Source organism: Papio anubis, chromosome 6, assembly GCF_008728515.1.
Source record: "Papio anubis isolate 15944 chromosome 6, Panubis1.0, whole genome shotgun sequence".
Classification (NCBI taxonomy): domain Eukaryota; kingdom Metazoa; phylum Chordata; class Mammalia; order Primates; family Cercopithecidae; genus Papio; species Papio anubis.
The window spans coordinates 88,917,034-88,935,285 of record NC_044981.1 but is presented as its reverse complement, the minus strand read 5'-3'; positions in this window follow the sequence as shown (position 1 = coordinate 88,935,285).

Genomic DNA, 18,252 nt, shown 5'->3' with positions numbered 1-18,252 from the left:
AGGCACATTATTATTAAACTATCAAAAGTCAAAGACAAAGAGAATTTGACAAGTGGCAAGATAAAAGTGTCACGTGACATAGCAGAAAATCATTTATACTATCAGAACATTTCTCAGCAGAAACCTTGCAGGCCAGGAGACAATGAGATGTTTTATTCAAAGTGCTGAGAAAACAAAACAGAACAAAAACTGTCAACCAAGAATACTATACCCATTATATCTGTCCTTCAGAAATGAAGAAAAAATGAAAAAAAAAATAGTTTCTCAAATGAACAGCCTAACATTATGCCCCAAGGAACTAGAAAAAAAAAAAACTAAATCAAAAGTTAGCAAAATGAATAAAATTGTAAATAACAGAAAATAAATAAATAAGGAATAGAAAACCTATAATACAAAAATAGCAATGGAACTAATGGTTATTTTTAAAAATACACAAAATTAACAAAATCTTAGCTAAATTACCTAAGAAACAAAGAGAGAAGATTCAAATATGCAAAATCAGAAGTAAAATTGGATGTATTACAACAGATTTCTTAGAAACAAAAAGGATCTTAAACTATTAGAAAAATTATATGCCAATAAGTTTGATAGCCTCAAAAAATGGATACATTCCTAGAAAATTACAACCTAACAAGATTGAATCAAAAAGAAATATAAAGCCTGAAGAGACCTATAACAAAAGAATAAATAAAAGCTGTAATTAAAAGACTCCCCAGCGTCCCCTCAAAACATGCCCAGGACCAGATGGCTTTACATTTGGATTCTACAAAGCTTTCAAAGAAGAATTAATACCAATACTTTTAAAACTCTTCCAAACAGTAGAATACTTCCTAACACATTTTACGAGGCCCACATGACTATCATATGTGAGCCAAAGATACCACTAGAAAATAAAACTACAGGCAAATATCTCTTATGCACATTAATGCAAAATTCCTCAATAACATATTAGCAAATCAAATTCAACAGCACATAAGATAAATTATGCATCATGATCAAGTGGAATTTATTCCTGGTATGCAAAGCTGGTTTACCAAATGCAAATCAATGAATGTGATACATCATATTAATAGAATAAAAGGCAAAAACCACCTGATCATATCAATTGATTCAGCAAAAGCATTCAACAAATTTCAATGTCATTTCTTAATAAAAACTTCTAAGAATTTAGGTATACAAAGAAAATATTTTAACATAATAAAAGCCATTTATGAAAAAACCATAGCTAACATCATAGTTAATGGAGAGAAACAGACTTTTTCTTTAAGATCTGGCACAAGGCAAGCATGCTCACTCTAGTTCCTTCTTTTCGACATAGTATTGGAGGTACTGTCAAGAACAATTAGACAAATAAAAATAAACGAAAGGTATCCAAATCAGAAAATAAGAAGTAAAATTATCTCTATTTGCAGAATACATAATCCTATATGTAGAAAATGCCAAAGATTCCACTGAAAACCTGTTAGCTTTAATTAATGAGTTCAGTAAAGTTGCAGAATATAAAATCGATATAAAAATCCATGGCATTTTTATACACATAGCGTTGTCTACCCAAAAAAATAAATCAAGTAAAGAATTCCATTTATGATAATATTAAATAATAAAATAAAATACTTAGGAATACATTTAACCAACAGGTGAAAGATTGTCCACTGAAAACTGTAAAACATTGGTGAAAGGAATTGTATTAGTCCATTCTCATGCTGCTAATAAAGACATACCCGAGACTAGGTAATTTATAAGGGAAAGAGGTTTAATTGGCTCACAGTTCAGCATGGCTGGGTGGGGCCTCAGGAAACAATCATGGCAGAAGGTAAAGCAAGCACATCCTTCTTCACATGGTGGCAGCAACAAGAAGTGCTGAAGAAAAAGCCTGAAATGCCCCTTATAAAGCCATCAGATCTTGTGAGAACTCACTCACTCTCATGAAAACAGCATGTGGGTAACTGTCCCCATGATTAAATTACCTCCCACTGCCCACTGGGTCCCTCCCACAACACATGAGGATTATGGGATCTACAATTTAAGATGAGATTTGGGTGGGGACACAGCCAAACAATATGAGAAATTAAGGAGAAAACAAATAAATAAAATATATATTCCATGGTAATGGATTGAAAGAATTAATGTTGTTAAAAAGTCCATACTACCTAAAGCAATATATAGATTTAATGCAATCCCTATTAAAATCCCAATGGTATTCTTCACCGAAGTAGAAAAAATAATGCTAAAATTGGAACAACAACAACAACAAAAACCATAAATTGCCAAAGCAATCCTGAGGCAGAGGAGTGGGGAAGCAAAGTTGGAAGAATTACATTTCTTGATTTAAAATCATGTTACAAAGCTATAGTAATCAAAATAGCATGGTTTCAACATAGAAGCAGACACATAGATGAGGGGAAAAAATAGAGAGCCCAAAAATAAATTCAAATATATACAGTCAATTACTTTGTGACCAGGGCACCAAAAAGACACAATGGTCAAAGGTTAATCCTTCCATAAATTATTTTAAGAAAACCGTGTCTTCATTTGCAAAAGAATGAAATTAGACCTTTATCTTACACCATACATATAAATCAACTAAAAAATATATAAAAGATATAAATGTAAGACCTGAAACCATAAAAATCCTAGAAGAAAACACAGATGAAGAATTCTTTGACATTTACCTTGCAATGATTTTTTGTATATCACATCAAAAGCTCAGGCATCAAAGGCAAAAATAAATAAACTGGACTACATCAAACTAAAAAGCTCCTGCACAGATAAATAAACAATCAAGAAAATAAAAAGGCAACCTACAATTTGGAAAAATATTAGGTAAAGGGTTAACATCCAAGAATCATAAAAAATTCATACAACTCAATAGTAAGAAAACAGATAACCTGATTTTAAAATAGGCAAAAGACACATATAAAAATTTCTCCAAAGATGTCACAAAAATGGTCAATAGGTAGTTTGAAAAGATGCTAAAATCACTAATCATCAGAGAAATTCAAATTAAAACCACTATGAGATACGTCTTTACACCTGTTAAATTAGCTATTATTAAAAAGACTTGTTAGGCCGAGGCAGGTGGATTACAAGGTCAAGAGATTGAGGCCATCCTGGCCAACATTGTGAAACCTGATCTCTACTAAAAATACAAAAAGTAGCTGGAGGTGGTCGCACATGCTGTAGTCCCAGCTACACGGAAGGCTGAGGCAGGAGGATTGCTTGAACCCAGGAAGCAGAGGTTGCAGTGAGCCGAGATCGCACAACTGCACTCCATCCTGGCAACAGAGCGAGATGCTGCCAAAAGAAAAAAAAAAAAAAGAAAAGAAAAGAGAAAAGAAATAAGAGGTATTGGAGAGAGTGTAGAGAAAAGGGAACCCATGGATGCTGTTGGTGGGAATGTAAATTGATGCAGTCATTATGGAAAACAGTATGGTGGTTCCTAAAGAACTTAAAAATAGAACTACCATGTAATCCAACAATCCCACCCCTGTGTATATACACAAGGGAAATAAAATCAACACCTCATACACATACCTGCACTCCCGTGTCCACTGTGGCATTATTCACAATAGCCGAGCTAAAGAAAAAACCTAGGTGTCCATCAATTGACTAATAGATAAAGAAATAGTAGTAAAAATGCAATGGAATATTATTCAACCTTAAAAAAGGAAGAGACACTGACATGGATGAACCTAGAGGACATTATGCTAAGTAAAATAAATCACATACTAGACACATAAGTAAAATATTACATGCTCTCACTTACATGTGCAACCTAAAAATAAAAGTCAAATATGTACACAGAGAGCAGAGCAACAGTTATCAGGGAGGAGGGAGAAAATAAGGAGAAGTAGATGAAAGGATATAAAGTAGCAAATATGTGCCACAAACAAGTACAAAGATTGAGTGTACAGCATGAGGACTATAGTTAATAACAGTGTATTGTATTCAGGAGTTTTACTAAATTAGTAGATTACAGCTGTTCTTGCCATGGGGTAGGGGAGGACAATGTGTAACTATGTGAGATAGTGGATATGTTAATTTGTTCCACTGTAATAACTGTTTTACTGTATCTTATAACATCATGCTACATATCTTATATATACACAATAAAATTTATTTAAAAATAAATAAATTCCCAAGTGAGAGGAAAAATAACTGAGTACAATTTCAACAACAACAACAAAAATATGTCTTTACTAGTCAGATGCACCAGCTATCATGACTAGAAAATCGAATGGATATACAGAATGAAAATGTAGTGGAAAATTTTAAAAAATCATTTACAGTGATAGCAAAATCTCTAAATTTCCTTTAGATTATTCTGAGAAGAATGTGTAAAATCTAAGTGGAGGGAAAAATACAACTTTCCTGTAAATATAAAACAACTTAAGAATGCTTTTTTCGTGGATAAGCATCAATCTTAATTCTTAGTTATCTGTAATTGTTCATTCTCCTCAAAATCAGCTAATAAATTTAAAGATTTCTTAATCAAATTCAAATTTTTAAACTGTACTTGATAAACTGATTCTAAACTAGGTTTTGTTTGATTTCTTGGGGCTTTTTTCCTTGAAACCAATTTCTCACATAATTATTATTGTTATTATTATTTGAGATGGAGTCTTGTTCTGTCACCCAGACTGGAGTGTGATGGTACAATCTTGGCTCACTGCAATCTCAGCTTCCCAGGTGCAAGAGATTCTTCTGCCTCAGCCCCCTGAGTAGCTGGGATTGCAGGCGCCCACCCGAACACCTGGCTAATTTTTTTGTATTTTTAGTAGAGATGGGGTTTCACTATGTTGGCCAGGCTGGTTTCAAACCCCTAACCTCAGGTGATCTGCCTTCCTCCACCTCCCAAAGTGCTGTGATTACAGCCATGAGCCACCATGCCTGGCCTTGAAGTATTATTGACACTTTGGTAAAGGTAATTATTTGTTGGGTTGCACTTTCTTTTTCATTTATTGGAATATGTTAACATATCTGGCCCTCACTTATCAAAGCTAATGATATACCCTCAGTCATTGTGATGCTGTAAAACACTTCACACCTTCCAGAAATTCCCTAGTGATATGAACTGACATAAGATTGAGAATTAGTGGTCTGGAAAATATCACATCATAATAAAAAGCCAGGCAAGTAAAACATTGTAGCATACATACAGTAATGAACAGATAGGTCAGTAAAACAGAATAAAGAGTGTATTAGTCCATTTTCACACTGGTGATAAAGTCATACCCAAGACTGGGAAATTTACAAAGAAACAGGTTTAATTGACTTACAGTTCCACATGGCTGGGGAGGCATCAAAATCATGGTGGAAGGTGAAAGGCACATCTCACATGGCAGCAGAAAAGAGGAGAGAGAGAGCTTGTGCAGGGAAGCTCCCATTTTTCAAACCATCAGATCTTGTGAAACTTACTCACTATCATGAAGAAAGACCTGCCCCCATGATTCAATTACCTCCCACTAGATCTGTCCCACAACACAAGAAAATTTAAGATGAGAGTTGAATGGGGACAAGCCAAGCCATATCATTCCACTCAAGCCCCTCCCACATCTCATGTCCCCACATTTCAAAACCATTCATCTCGTTTTAACATTCCCTGAAGTCTTAACTAATTTCAGCATTAAGTCAAAAGTTCTCAGTCCAAAGTATCTTCTGAGACAAGGCAATTCCCTTCTTCCTATGAGCATGCAAAATCAAAAGCAAATTAGTTATTTCCTAGATCCAATGGGGATACAGGCATTGGAGAAATACAGCATTTCCAAATGGAAGAAACTGGCCAAAATGAAAGGGGCTACAGGCCCCATGCAAGTGTGCAATCAGCAGGGCAGTCAAATCTTAAAGCTCCAAAATTATCTCCTTTGACTCCATGTCTCACATCCAGCTCATGCTGATGCAAGAGGTGGGTTCTCATGGTCAGGGCAGCTCCCTCTGGCTTTTCAGTGTACAGCCTCCATCCTGGCTGCTTTACCAGACTGGAATTGAGTATCTGAGGCTTTTTTAGGTGCATGGTGCAGGTTGTCAGTGGATCTACTCGTCTGGAGGATGGTGGCCCTCTTCTCACAGCTCCACTAGGCAGTGCCCCAGTAGGGATTCTGTGTGGGGGTTCTGACCCCACATTTCCCTTCTGCACTGCCCTAACAGAGGTTACCCATGAGGGTCCCACCTCTGCAGCAAACCTGTGCAGCAAACCTCTGCCTGGACATCCAGATGTTTCCATACATTCACCACAATCTAGGCAGAGGTTTTCAAACCTCAATTCTTGACTTCTCTGCACTCCCAGGCTCAATATCATGTGGAAACTGCTAAGGTTTGAGGCTTGCACCCTCTGAAGCCATGGCCCAACCTCTACATTGGCCCCTTTCAGTCATAGCTGGAGCAGCTGGGTTGCAAGGTATCAAGTCCCTAGGCTACACACAGCAAAATACCCTAAGCCTGGCCCATGAAACCACTTTTTCCTCCTAGGCTCCAGGCCTATGACATGAAGGGCTGCTGTGAAGACCTCTGACATGACCTAGAGACATTTTCCCCTTTCTCTTGGGAATTAATATTCATTTCCTCATTACTTATGTAAATTTCTGCAGCCAGCTTGAATTTCTCCTTAGAAAATGAGATTTTCTTTTCTATTACATTGCCAGGCTGCAAATTTTCTGAACTTTTATGCTCTGCTTCCCTTGTAAAACTGAATGCCTTTAACAGCACCCATGTCACATCTTGAATGCTTTGCTGCTTAGAAATTTCTCCTGCCAGATACCCTAAATTGTCTCTCTCAAGTTCAAAGTTCCACAAATCTCTAGTGCAGGGGCAAAATGCTTCCAGTCTCTTTGCTAAAGCATAACAAGAGTCACCTTTGCTCCAGTTCCCAACAAGTTCTTTATTTCCATCTGAGACTACCTCATCTTGGACTTTGTTGTCCATAACGCTACCAGCATTTTGGGCAAAGCCATTCAACAAGTCTAGGAAGTTCTAAACTTTCCCACATTTTCCTGTCTTCTTCTGAGCCCTTCAGACTGTTCCATCCTCTGCCTATTATCCTGTTCCAAAGTCACTTCCACATTTTGGGGTATCTTTTCAGCAGTACCCCACTCTCCTTGCATCAACTTACTGTATTAGTCCATTTTCACACAGCTGATAAAGACATACCCAAGAATGGGTAATTTACAAAGAAAGACATTTAGTGGATTTACAGTTCCACGTGACTGGGGAGGCCTCACAATCACGGCAAAGGTGAAAGGCACATCTCACGTGGCAGCAGACAAGAGTAGAGAGTTTGTGCAGGAAAACTCCATTTTTAAAACCATCAAATCACGTGCAACTTATCCATTATCACAAGAACAGCACTGAAAAGACTTGCCCCCATGATTCAGTCACCTCCCATCAGGTCCCTCCCACAACACATGGGAATTTAAGATGAGATTTGGGTGGAGACACAGCCAAACCATATCAGAGAGTGTGAAATAAATCTATTATATATACAAATTTTGCTAGCAGTGAGCATTATTTTTCTAAACATTAAGAGAAAGATTCATTCTGTATAAAATGGAGTCAAAGACAAAAATCACGTTAGAGATTTATCTCACCCAGTATATACACACACACATGCACATACATACAAGTTACGCAGATTAATTAAAACATTAAATATAAATACACACATAAACATCTGGAATAAACTATAGAAGAGTACTTACAGAAACTTTACATAAGCAATATCTTCTGGAGGAAGAAAAAAATAAAAAACAATGATAAATTTGTCTACAAAAATATTTAAGATCTTATGCTTGTATACATCATTAAAATGTCAAACGCAAAGTGGCCTGAAGAGAAACAAGAAAAACATTAGTGAATGATTAATATCCATAATATAAACTGTTCCTAGAAAAGATAAGAAATAAAAATCAATTTAAAAACTAGTAACAAATAAGCCAAAGAAGAAAACATAAAATCAGTTTGACAATTTATTCTTTACTTTTAACTTTTATTTTAGAATCAGGGAGCTACATGTGCAGATTTATTACAAATGTATACTATGTGATGCTGAGGTTTGGAGTACAAATGATTTCATCACCCAGGTAGTGAGCATAGTACCCAAAAGTTAGTTTATTTCCACCCTTAATCCCCCTCCCAACTCTTGTATTCCTCAGTGTCTATTGTTACCATTCTTATGACCATTTATAAGTGACGATATGTGGTATTTGGTTTTCTGTTTCTGTGTTTGTTCACTTAGGATAATGTTTTCCAGCTGCATCCATGTTGCTGCAAAGAACGTGATTTCATCATTTTTAATGGCTGCATAGTATTCCATAGTGTATATGTACCCCATAGTGTATATGTACCACTTTTTTTTTTTTTAATTCCAATCTGCCATTGGTGGGCACCTGGATTGATTCCATGCCTTTTCTATTGTAAATAGTGACAAACATATGGGTACATGTATCTTTCTGGTAGAATGATTTACTTGCCTTTGGATATACGCCTGGTAACAAGATTGCTGGATCAAATGGTAATTCAACTCTCAATTCTTTGAGAGATCATCAAACTGCCAGTGAAAAAATGCTAATCACCACTAATCATCAGAGAAATGCAAATCAAAGCTGCACTGAGATACCATTTCACACCAGTCAGAATGACTTTTGTTAAAAAGTCAAAAAATAACAAATGTTGGTGAGGCTGCTGAGAAAAGGGAACACTTATACACTGTTGATGGGAATGTAAATTAGTTTGACAATTTTTGAAACACACACACAGATGGACACACACACATATCCTGTAGGAATATTGCTTGAGAGCAGATGCAAATAAATTAATTTGTTAATTTGTAATGACATCATTACAGTATTGAGACATCCAACACAGCATATCATTTCACTGAAAAAAAAAAAAAAAGTTTTCTGGACATTAAAATCTCTAGCTTTCTTCAATCAAAGACTGATTTTGATTATTCAAAATGTCCCTTCAATAACATAAAAGAAAAGCATAAAACAAAAAGACAGAAGGAGAGAGAGTAAAAAGTAGAGAACAGAAGGAAGGGAAGGGAAGGGAAGGCAAAGGCAAAGGTAGAGGGAGGAAGTGGGAGGAAAGGAAAGAGGGAGGGAGGGAAGGAAGAAGGGAAATAAGAAAAAGAAAAAAGAAAGTGAGAAAGAAGGAAGGGGGAAGGAAGGAAGGAAGAGGGAAGGAAGGAAAGAAGGAAGGAAGGAAGGAGTGAAGGAACGAAGAAGGAGGGAGGGAGGCCAGGAAAGGAGAAAGGAAGGAAGAAGGAAGGAAGGAAGGAAGGGAAGGACGGAAAGATGGGAGAGAACAAAAGCGAGTAAACCTAGTTATATTTTGAGGAAATACATGAGTTTCAAGGCCTAGTACAAAACCTAATGTTGGGAGAAGAGGAATAATTGTTCAAGAAAATTATCAGAAAGGAATAAAAATTGAATTTCTATCCTCTAGAGCATTAATTTATAGAAGAAACAATTTACACCTAAATGTTTGTAGAGCATTCTTGGAATTAGAAATCCTATAACCACTTTGTTTTTCTAATATGAAAAAAAGAGAGGAAAAATACCTTTTGGAGATGCAAAACTCTGAATGTATACTATCTCCATATTTCTCCCTCTTTACTCTCCCATGTGAATTCAAAAGTATAGCTTAGATGACCAGAAGAAAAATCAAAATGATTTAAGAGTTTAATAGTACTGTTTTGAGCATTAAAAAGCAGGCTAATCAGATAACTAAGTCTAAATAATTGTAAATATATACTAGTTATACATTTTTAATTCTAAATTTAAAACTATAATGTAAACAATAACTATAATAAACTGGGTTTATAAACTAAATATATTGAGTGATGGCTGGGGAGAAAGTTGAAACTTACCAATTAATTCTTTTAAAGAGAAGACCTCAATAGATATAATTTGATTTATCAGGTAGAGCCCTGGGAAACATCTACATGTAGTGCATAGCAGAGAAGAGTAACTCGGTAAAGGAAACTGAGAAGGGGCAGGCAGACAGGAGGAGAGGATGACATCCTGCAATCCAAGAGACGGGTGAGGTTTCCAACAAGGGTTTGGCAGTGCCTAAAAGGTGAAAGACCAAATAAGAAAACGAAGTGAAAATTATACACTTGTTAATTATTATTAGTGACTTTACCAAAATAGAAGCAGATTAATAGATTGCAGTATCTGGGGAGAAAAAGAAAATAGATAGCACTTCCAAAAACTTGAATTTTAAAGAGGAAGAGAAAGAGTGTGCTAAATAAAAGGAACTAGAATTTGAGAGCTGTTGTTTGCTTCTTTGTTTTCATGAAGCAGAATTTTCTACCCTTGTGTAAAACAATACCAAGACCAGACTGTACCAAAGAAAACAATATTGATGACAAGGAATAATAAACTCAGCCACTTCCTCCTGTGAGAGATAACTCTGAATCATCTAAAATAATTTATCTATTAAGACTAATACCTTGCCCAAAACTTGCTTTAATATTTGACTTGCATTGCTCACCAATCCAGTCATAAACTTTGCCCAGTTCCAACCAGTTTCCTACTTTTGAAATCCACTGCAAAAACATTCAGCCTAGGCCCTAAAACTCTATGAATACATACCTTACCTATCCTCATTCAGACACTGTGAAGATTCTGTCAAGGTAGTATTCTTTCTTGCTGTGAGCACTTACTGCCTAATAAGCTCAGCTTGACCTAAACAACTTTTTGGAGGTTGTAAGGAAGTAGTAGACGACAATTTGTTAAAGCTAAGAGTTGTTTGAATATGTTTAAATCTTCATAGGAAAATTTGGTAGATTCAAAATCATGGTAGACACAATCAGAAGAGTAACCCACACAGGTGGGAAGGAATAGGAGCGGCATGCAGAGGTAATGTTGTGGATTTAACCACAGTTAGGACAAGAGGCTTCTATACCACTGTAGCAAGAGAGGAGGGGCAAACAAAGGCAAATGTAAGTAATCAGATATGCCTGGCTGAGATAGGTAAAGGGAGAGTCAAGGAGCTAGCAGGTGTTCTGGTTTCTAGGTCACATAACTGCCTCTGTGATCCAAAGTCAGGACACTGCAGCCACCACACCCATGAAACTAATGACCCAACAGTGGAAGAGCTCCTGCCAACACTCACTCCTACCAGAGGCTGTTTTTCTATCAACACTGCCCCAATCAGATGGCATTGACTTTCCTTGTTTTTTCCTTCTATATTAGCATAAATCAAATTCACATCCAGAATTTTAATTACAAGGGAATCTTAAGAGTGTGTTGTTTGCTTTCCAAATTGTCAAAATAGAAGGAAAGTGAAATAAAATGGGGAAAAAGGTCCAAACCAAGTATTAAGCACAGTTGATTCCTTAATGCAAACTCATCCTTGCCTCTATGATATGAATCCACATTAGTAATGCACTAAAATTTATTCAGGCATTTGTATCAGTAACCATACATGAGACTGATCTATAATTATCTTTTATTATTCTCTGTTAGATTTGCGTATCAGTGTTATGATGCTTTCAACATAATATGAAAGTATCCAATTTTCTTCTGTGCTCTGGAATATATTAGATAACTTTAGATTATCCATTTATTAAGGTGTAATAGAATTCATCCACAGATTCAATTGGGCCTAGTGCTATTTTAGAAGGTAGTGTTTTACAATTTCATAAGTTTGTTTTAATGGTAATGGTCAGTAAAATTTTGTAGCACTCTGAGCTCAAACATAGTAAATTATAATTTTAAAATCAATTTTATTCAGTTTTACAATATATTTTACTAGATTTGAACAGCTGTATTATTTCCTCAACGAGGGTTTAAATATTCTATGTTCTATTTTCTACAATAATCACCATATTTGCTTTATTCCCAGCCATTTGTGGTTGGTTTCAATGCTATGCCACCAGCCCCTTTGCCTTAGTTTCTCTATTCGTTTCTTATTTGGATGGACTACATCTACCAATAGTTTCTTCAACAATGGTTAATTGAAACAATATTGTATGAATACTTGCATGTTCAAAATTGTTTGTTTTCCTTATATTGAAGGGCAGTTTAGCTGGGTATAGAGCTCTTTAGGCATATTTTATTTTCCAAAGTCATTTCAGGCATTGATCCACAGATTTCAGGCATTAATAATGACTAATAAGAGGCTTGGGAGCCAATCTGATATTTTTTTCTGCATAAGTGCCATGAGAACATGGTCTTTTATCTGTTCTGTTCACCATTCTTTCCACAACAACTGGAATAATGCCTAACACAGAGTAAGCAGTCAACAAATATTTGCTGACTGATAGAGTAAGGGAATTGACATTTTTGCTTGAATATCTGAAGGACTTTATTTTTGTAGTCCGGTAAGTTCACTAGACTATATCTCTAGTTGAGTTTTTCCAAAGACATGGTGTTTCTTTTACTGCAGGGAGGGGTACTTACTATTACTGTGGCTCTCCTTTTTCTTTCTTTCCTAGTGATGATATCCTTGACAATCTTTTAAACTCATTCCCTTCCACTTTATTTTACTTTTTATCAAACATGTCCTCCAGGTGCCTTACTTTGCTTTTATCAATGGTCTTTCTCCTTTTTTGCCTTCTTCAAATGAGGCCTTACTTCTTTAACAGTTTTATTTTTCTCCTTTTTTTCCCAAGCTTAACAGATCATATGTCATCTACTTGCATTAACTTGCAAGTTATGTCTGATACCTTATTATGTTTGTATTATAAGAAAAAAAGCAAATGGGTAAGTGGAGGCAGGTGGTTAGTTTGGGGTTATCTGTAGCCATCTGAGTTTATTAGTTTGGGACATTAATTCTGAAAACACTACAAAAGCTCAAGTATAAATCTTTAAAATACAAATTCTGTTTAACTAGGCATTCTGTGTTACTAAAATATTCACTACTGTCTTATTGGTTCTGTTTCTACTTTTTTAAAAAACAATGAGAAATTTTCAGAGAATAATTTGGGACTATGCAGTGTTTGGAAAATGGTTATCTTTAGTAGCATGTTATACTTTTATAAATTTATTAGCATTTCATTTTCATGTGCACTATATATAGTTAATATTTATAGGTGTGATAAAAATACATATCTAAATGAGGCATGTTATATCAGTATATACTCAAGCCTACACAACTCAAAAAAATAAGGAAAAAAAATTTCTTTGAGTGTACTTATACTTCTGTGTGCATGGCATTGGCTCTAAAATGTTTTTCACTTTTATATAAAGAGACTCTTTATGTTAATTTTCCCCAACATATTCATATTTTCCTGCTTTCTGTAATGAGTTTTAAACCAAGTGATAAGTATTAACAAGTATTTTTTTTTTTTTACTTTTCTAGGATGACTTTCCTGGATATAATAGGATTTCACATAGCACCAAGTTAATTTTTACTTTATTTTTTATAGGAGGTTCGTCCATGTTAGTCAGTATTCCAGAACTCATTTTAGAGATCTACATCAATGTATGCAACAGCTTAGTCAATATCTTCACTTAAATGTTTCAAAGGCAGGTCCACTGCACTTTAGAGATTCAATCAAACAATGCAAAAGCCAATTCAAATGCAATTTAAAAACCAAACTTATAGTTTCTCTTCCTTAAGCTTTGTCATTTTTCAGATATTTTTTAATATCAATAAATGGTACCACTGCACAGCCAGTTGCACAATCTAGTAACTTAAATGTTGTCCTTAGCAATTTCTCCTTGCCATATAACTCATACTCATTTCAGTTTATCCTTCTTCCCCTCATGACTGATCTCTGTGCTGTGACTGTTTAACCTCTCATATTTCACTATCTTCATTTGCACTAGAAACAACCCTATTTGAGCCACAATCATCTACCATATTACTACTGATGCTCTCTATTGGGACATTGCAATGTCCTAGTTCTGATCTCCCTTCTTACCCATCCCTCCTACATTTCATTCTGCACGTGGCAACAAGAGAGAACCAAAATTTAACATAAATTGGATTACATCAGTCTCTGGTTAATGACATGCACTGACTTTCTTTTGCTCTCAATTTAAAGAATAAAGGCTTTTTATTTTCTTTATAAACTATGTATGATCCATCATTACCCACCTCTCTGTTTGCATCCTATCTCATTTTCCCTACTACGTTATAAGCTTTCAAGTTGTCAACATGGGACATATGAAGTTTCTTATTTGTCAGGATATAGTGATTCTTCTGTCTGGCTCCTTCTAGACTGTAAATTCCCTAATGGAATGTCTGTCTTCTGCATATCATTATGTACTTAACACCTAGCACAAGGCCAGGGTGCAGTTCATACCAAATTAAGACAGGTTGAGTGAATAATGAATATGAGTGCATCTTCTCAACCAATAAAGTAGTGATTAATTTGGTCCATCGAAATTTTAATCAAAGCCCATTTTATTTTCATAGGAATTTAATTGAGATATTGGAAAACAATTAAATAATGTAATCGTTCAGTTTTTACCTGCATTCGTCATACAAATCATTTAAACATTTTATTGAGTAAACTGTTTTTCAAAGATTAAAAAACTGTTATTTCTGATCAACATGTATTGAAACCCAAGTATTCTCACTCCTGACTGCTCTGTACTCAATGATATCCCTAAACATAGACTTCGTATTTAACACTAAAAGTTTAAAGTATTTCTTTAATTTGCAAAATTATTATTTCTTTAAACAAGCTATTGTTGAGACACAAAGCTATAAAGTTGGGATATTGTTACCATTGGGATTATAATACTGAAGTGTGTGTGAGATTTTGACAAAGATGATATTTCATGCTGAACCAGAAACTATGTTACTAGGTCCCACTTGAAGGCAGCATCTTGTATAATATTTGCAGGTCAGCTTTCTGGGTTTGGTTTGCACACTGACTCAGGCTTATAGATAAAAATGACTTCCCAATGTGGGAGAGCATAACAGAAAACATTTTTTATTAATATGCTCTAACAAATTGAATTAACTGAATCTCATGCCTCATCTCTCTTTTTCTAATCAATTTTAGATTTATTTCTTGCAGAATATTAGAATGTGTTTTCTCAAGGTCATGCATAGATCTTGATGAAGAACTTGGACTTCAGGGTCAGAGAGAACTTGATCTAAATCCTGACAATATCATTTAACAGGTTTATGAGTTCAGGAAGGTCACATAACCTTCTAAATCTACATTTCTTCATCTATGTAATAAAGATGATTGATAATAGTACCATTGTAGAAATAAACTGAATAAATATTAGCCATTATATTGCTATTTATTTGACAATGCAACTTTCATAAGTAGTTTCCCTATAGATGTTGCAAATAAAATCAAATAACTCACGCTCCTAGAATTCAGTCAATGGATTCTGCTATATGCTCATGTCTACTCATGTCTACACAAAACTACTGAAAACAAATTTGATTCCAAAGTTGCAATTCGAAACAGAAAACCCACTTTGCTATGCACATGACAATGCAAGGTATGTCTTTTCACAAACCCACCTTCCAGATGTGCTTAGCTTTTATAATACAGATCCAAATTAGTGTAGATTGTGTTCCAAGATAGACTTCATAGACAACATGACATCACACAATTGCAGTAGGTGGCTCTTAAGAAAATCAAGCCCAAATAAAATGTATTTCATTATGGGGTTATGCTTGTAACGCAAAATGTGTTTTAGGAAAGACTAAGTCTTAATGTATTTACTTCTGCATTTGGCCCTTTTCTTTCTCAATTTCAAACCAGATCCAGGTGGGAATATCAAAAGCTAGTGCCCATCCTATGTGTACACCTTGTGTGAGAGCATACAAAGATTTCTTTTTTTTTTCTTGAGTGAATAAACTGGTCTTATCCAACATCTCTTCCACAATACATGTATGCATTTTTAAAAAGGGAAGACAAAACCTGACTGCATAGCATAATTATAAGTGATAATACTTACATTTTCATCCTATTTTGCAGTAAATAAGCCTGTCAAAAATGGGGTTTAGTTTTGTGGTGTGCCTCCCTTCTGTACTGATACAATTTGTTTTGATCCTCTGCTGATGAGGATGGCTTTAGATAGCCATGAGCATCAGTCTGAAACAAAAATTAAAAGTCAGTATATTATATTTCTCCTTCTGTTCTTTCTGCATATTACATTGTTCCATAAGCTCATTGGTGCTGGAATTCTATCTCTCCTTTGGCACAATTTTCCTCTGTGGTATGATGCTATGAATATTTATGGTACAATAAAAATAATATAATAATGGGCATTTTCTAAACTTGTGCTGCATATATCTTCAAACAGAAGCTGGGAGGGCTGTATCTGTTACCTCCCACTAGAGCAGATCTTTATGTCCTGTGGAATAGCTGACTGTCTCAAAGACCTTCACTTCCATGTGAGTTAAATGGCTTCCATACTGAAAAATTCTAAGAGAATTTTTCTCCTTCTGTATATAGTTTTGACTATCATCATCTCTGAAACACTGCCAGATTTTTCTTACATTGAGTAGGCTTCAATTGATATCCTTATTCATCCTTCCTATGTCAACTACTACAATTCATTCTTTTATAGCCACCTTAAATCTTTAGGCTCTAAAATTCCTGGGTCCAGAATGCTCTGAGTAGACTATTATCTTGCTCAGTGAAGCGGGACTGCTTCACCCTCACTCCTCCTCCATCACCTTAACTGACTGGATTTCTTTTCATTTATAAATTTAACTCAAATTGTTTTCTTTTTTTCAAATATACTTCAGACTTTCTCATTGTAGCCCATTTCCTTAGCCAGCTATCTGCTTAGCTACACATAATGCTCCTAATTCTTTCTTTTAAAATTGCCACATATCAGTCTCCCATTTATTCTCTACAGTCATAATTCTTATCTATTATATTAATATGATTAGAATTCATTCCATTTACTGTTAATGATCACTGAAAGAGTAGAGGTTTTTTTTTTTTTTCTGTGAACTATTTTTAAAACTCTAAGTTTCCCACCAAATGAACATCTTGATATTTCATTGTAAAATTTGGGGGAATACTTTTAAAGCTGTAAGATACCTGCAAAATACTTCAGTTTTTGCTCTCTGTGTGTGTGTGTGTGCGCGTGTGTGTGTGTGTGTGCGCGTGTGTGTGTGTGTGCGCGCGTGTGTGTGTGTGTGTGAGAGAGAGAGAGAGAGAGAGAGAGATGCAGAGATGGGAGAAAGACAGAGAGAGAATGCTTTTAATATAAATATATTTTGACAGGGTAATGTTGTGGAGAGACAATTCTCCGTGAGTCTCCTACATTTCTTCATATCTTATAAGCAGAGGCACTGTCCAACTTTTCTCAGGATTATTATTTCAAAAATGTTAGTATAGTAAACAGCCTAAGTAGGTAGAGAGAGTGTTTTTATCTGAAGCAAAGGTCAGTTCCCTTTTTTTTTTTTTTTTTTTCTATTTGCTCTATTTTTCTTACTGTTCAATATAGTAAAAACATGTTTCTCTTTGTGTAAAAATCAGAGATGCTTTCTGCCCACTCTGGAAGATTTGATTTCCCTAACTCATGCTTCCTCTCCTGTAGGGTAACTTATTGCATGTAAAGATGTCACCTGAACCTTGCTGTGCTATCCTATGGAACATGGAGCTTGGAGAACCAGTATAAATACTGATGTACTGGCTATTATAACCTCTGTAAATAATAAAGCCCTTTGTTTCTTATCCAAGGCTTTATTACTTTTTTTTCTTTTCTCTGAGTATCCATGAAAGATTGACAGCATAACTTGCTAGTTGAGAAAGATTAAAACCCTTCGGTTTTCCTGGGAATTTGGTGGTAAAAATGGGATGCTGACATAGGCATGTTCTCGGTTTGCAAAAAGAAAGATTAGGAAGGATTAGTCTTTGGGCCAACTAATAGGAATAGAGGGAGGTTCATATATGGTCACCTGCATAACAGTGTCCTTCACTTCATCGACTTTTAATTAAAGTGAGTTGAATAGATAGTTTCAGACAAAGCATTGGGAAGTAGGTACAAAGACAACTACCCTGCTAATTTTTATGTGAGTGGATGAAGAGAATGCCCCTATGTGGTGATAATCATCACCTCTGCAGCTTTGTAATAACTAGTAGTAAGATTGTCCTGGGGTTTGACAGTAGAAAGTTCTGTCACCTTTCAGACAACAGAGATGCACTGGGGAAGAATTGAGGGAAATTTATTACCACTATGTGCAGAAATCAGGCAAACCATTAAAATTGTGTCTGGTTCACTTGGAAGATGAAGGAGTGGGGCATATAATGCTACTAAGGAGGAATAACAACAGATGAGTGTTTTATGGCTTAGTCTCTCCTGTAGTCTAGAC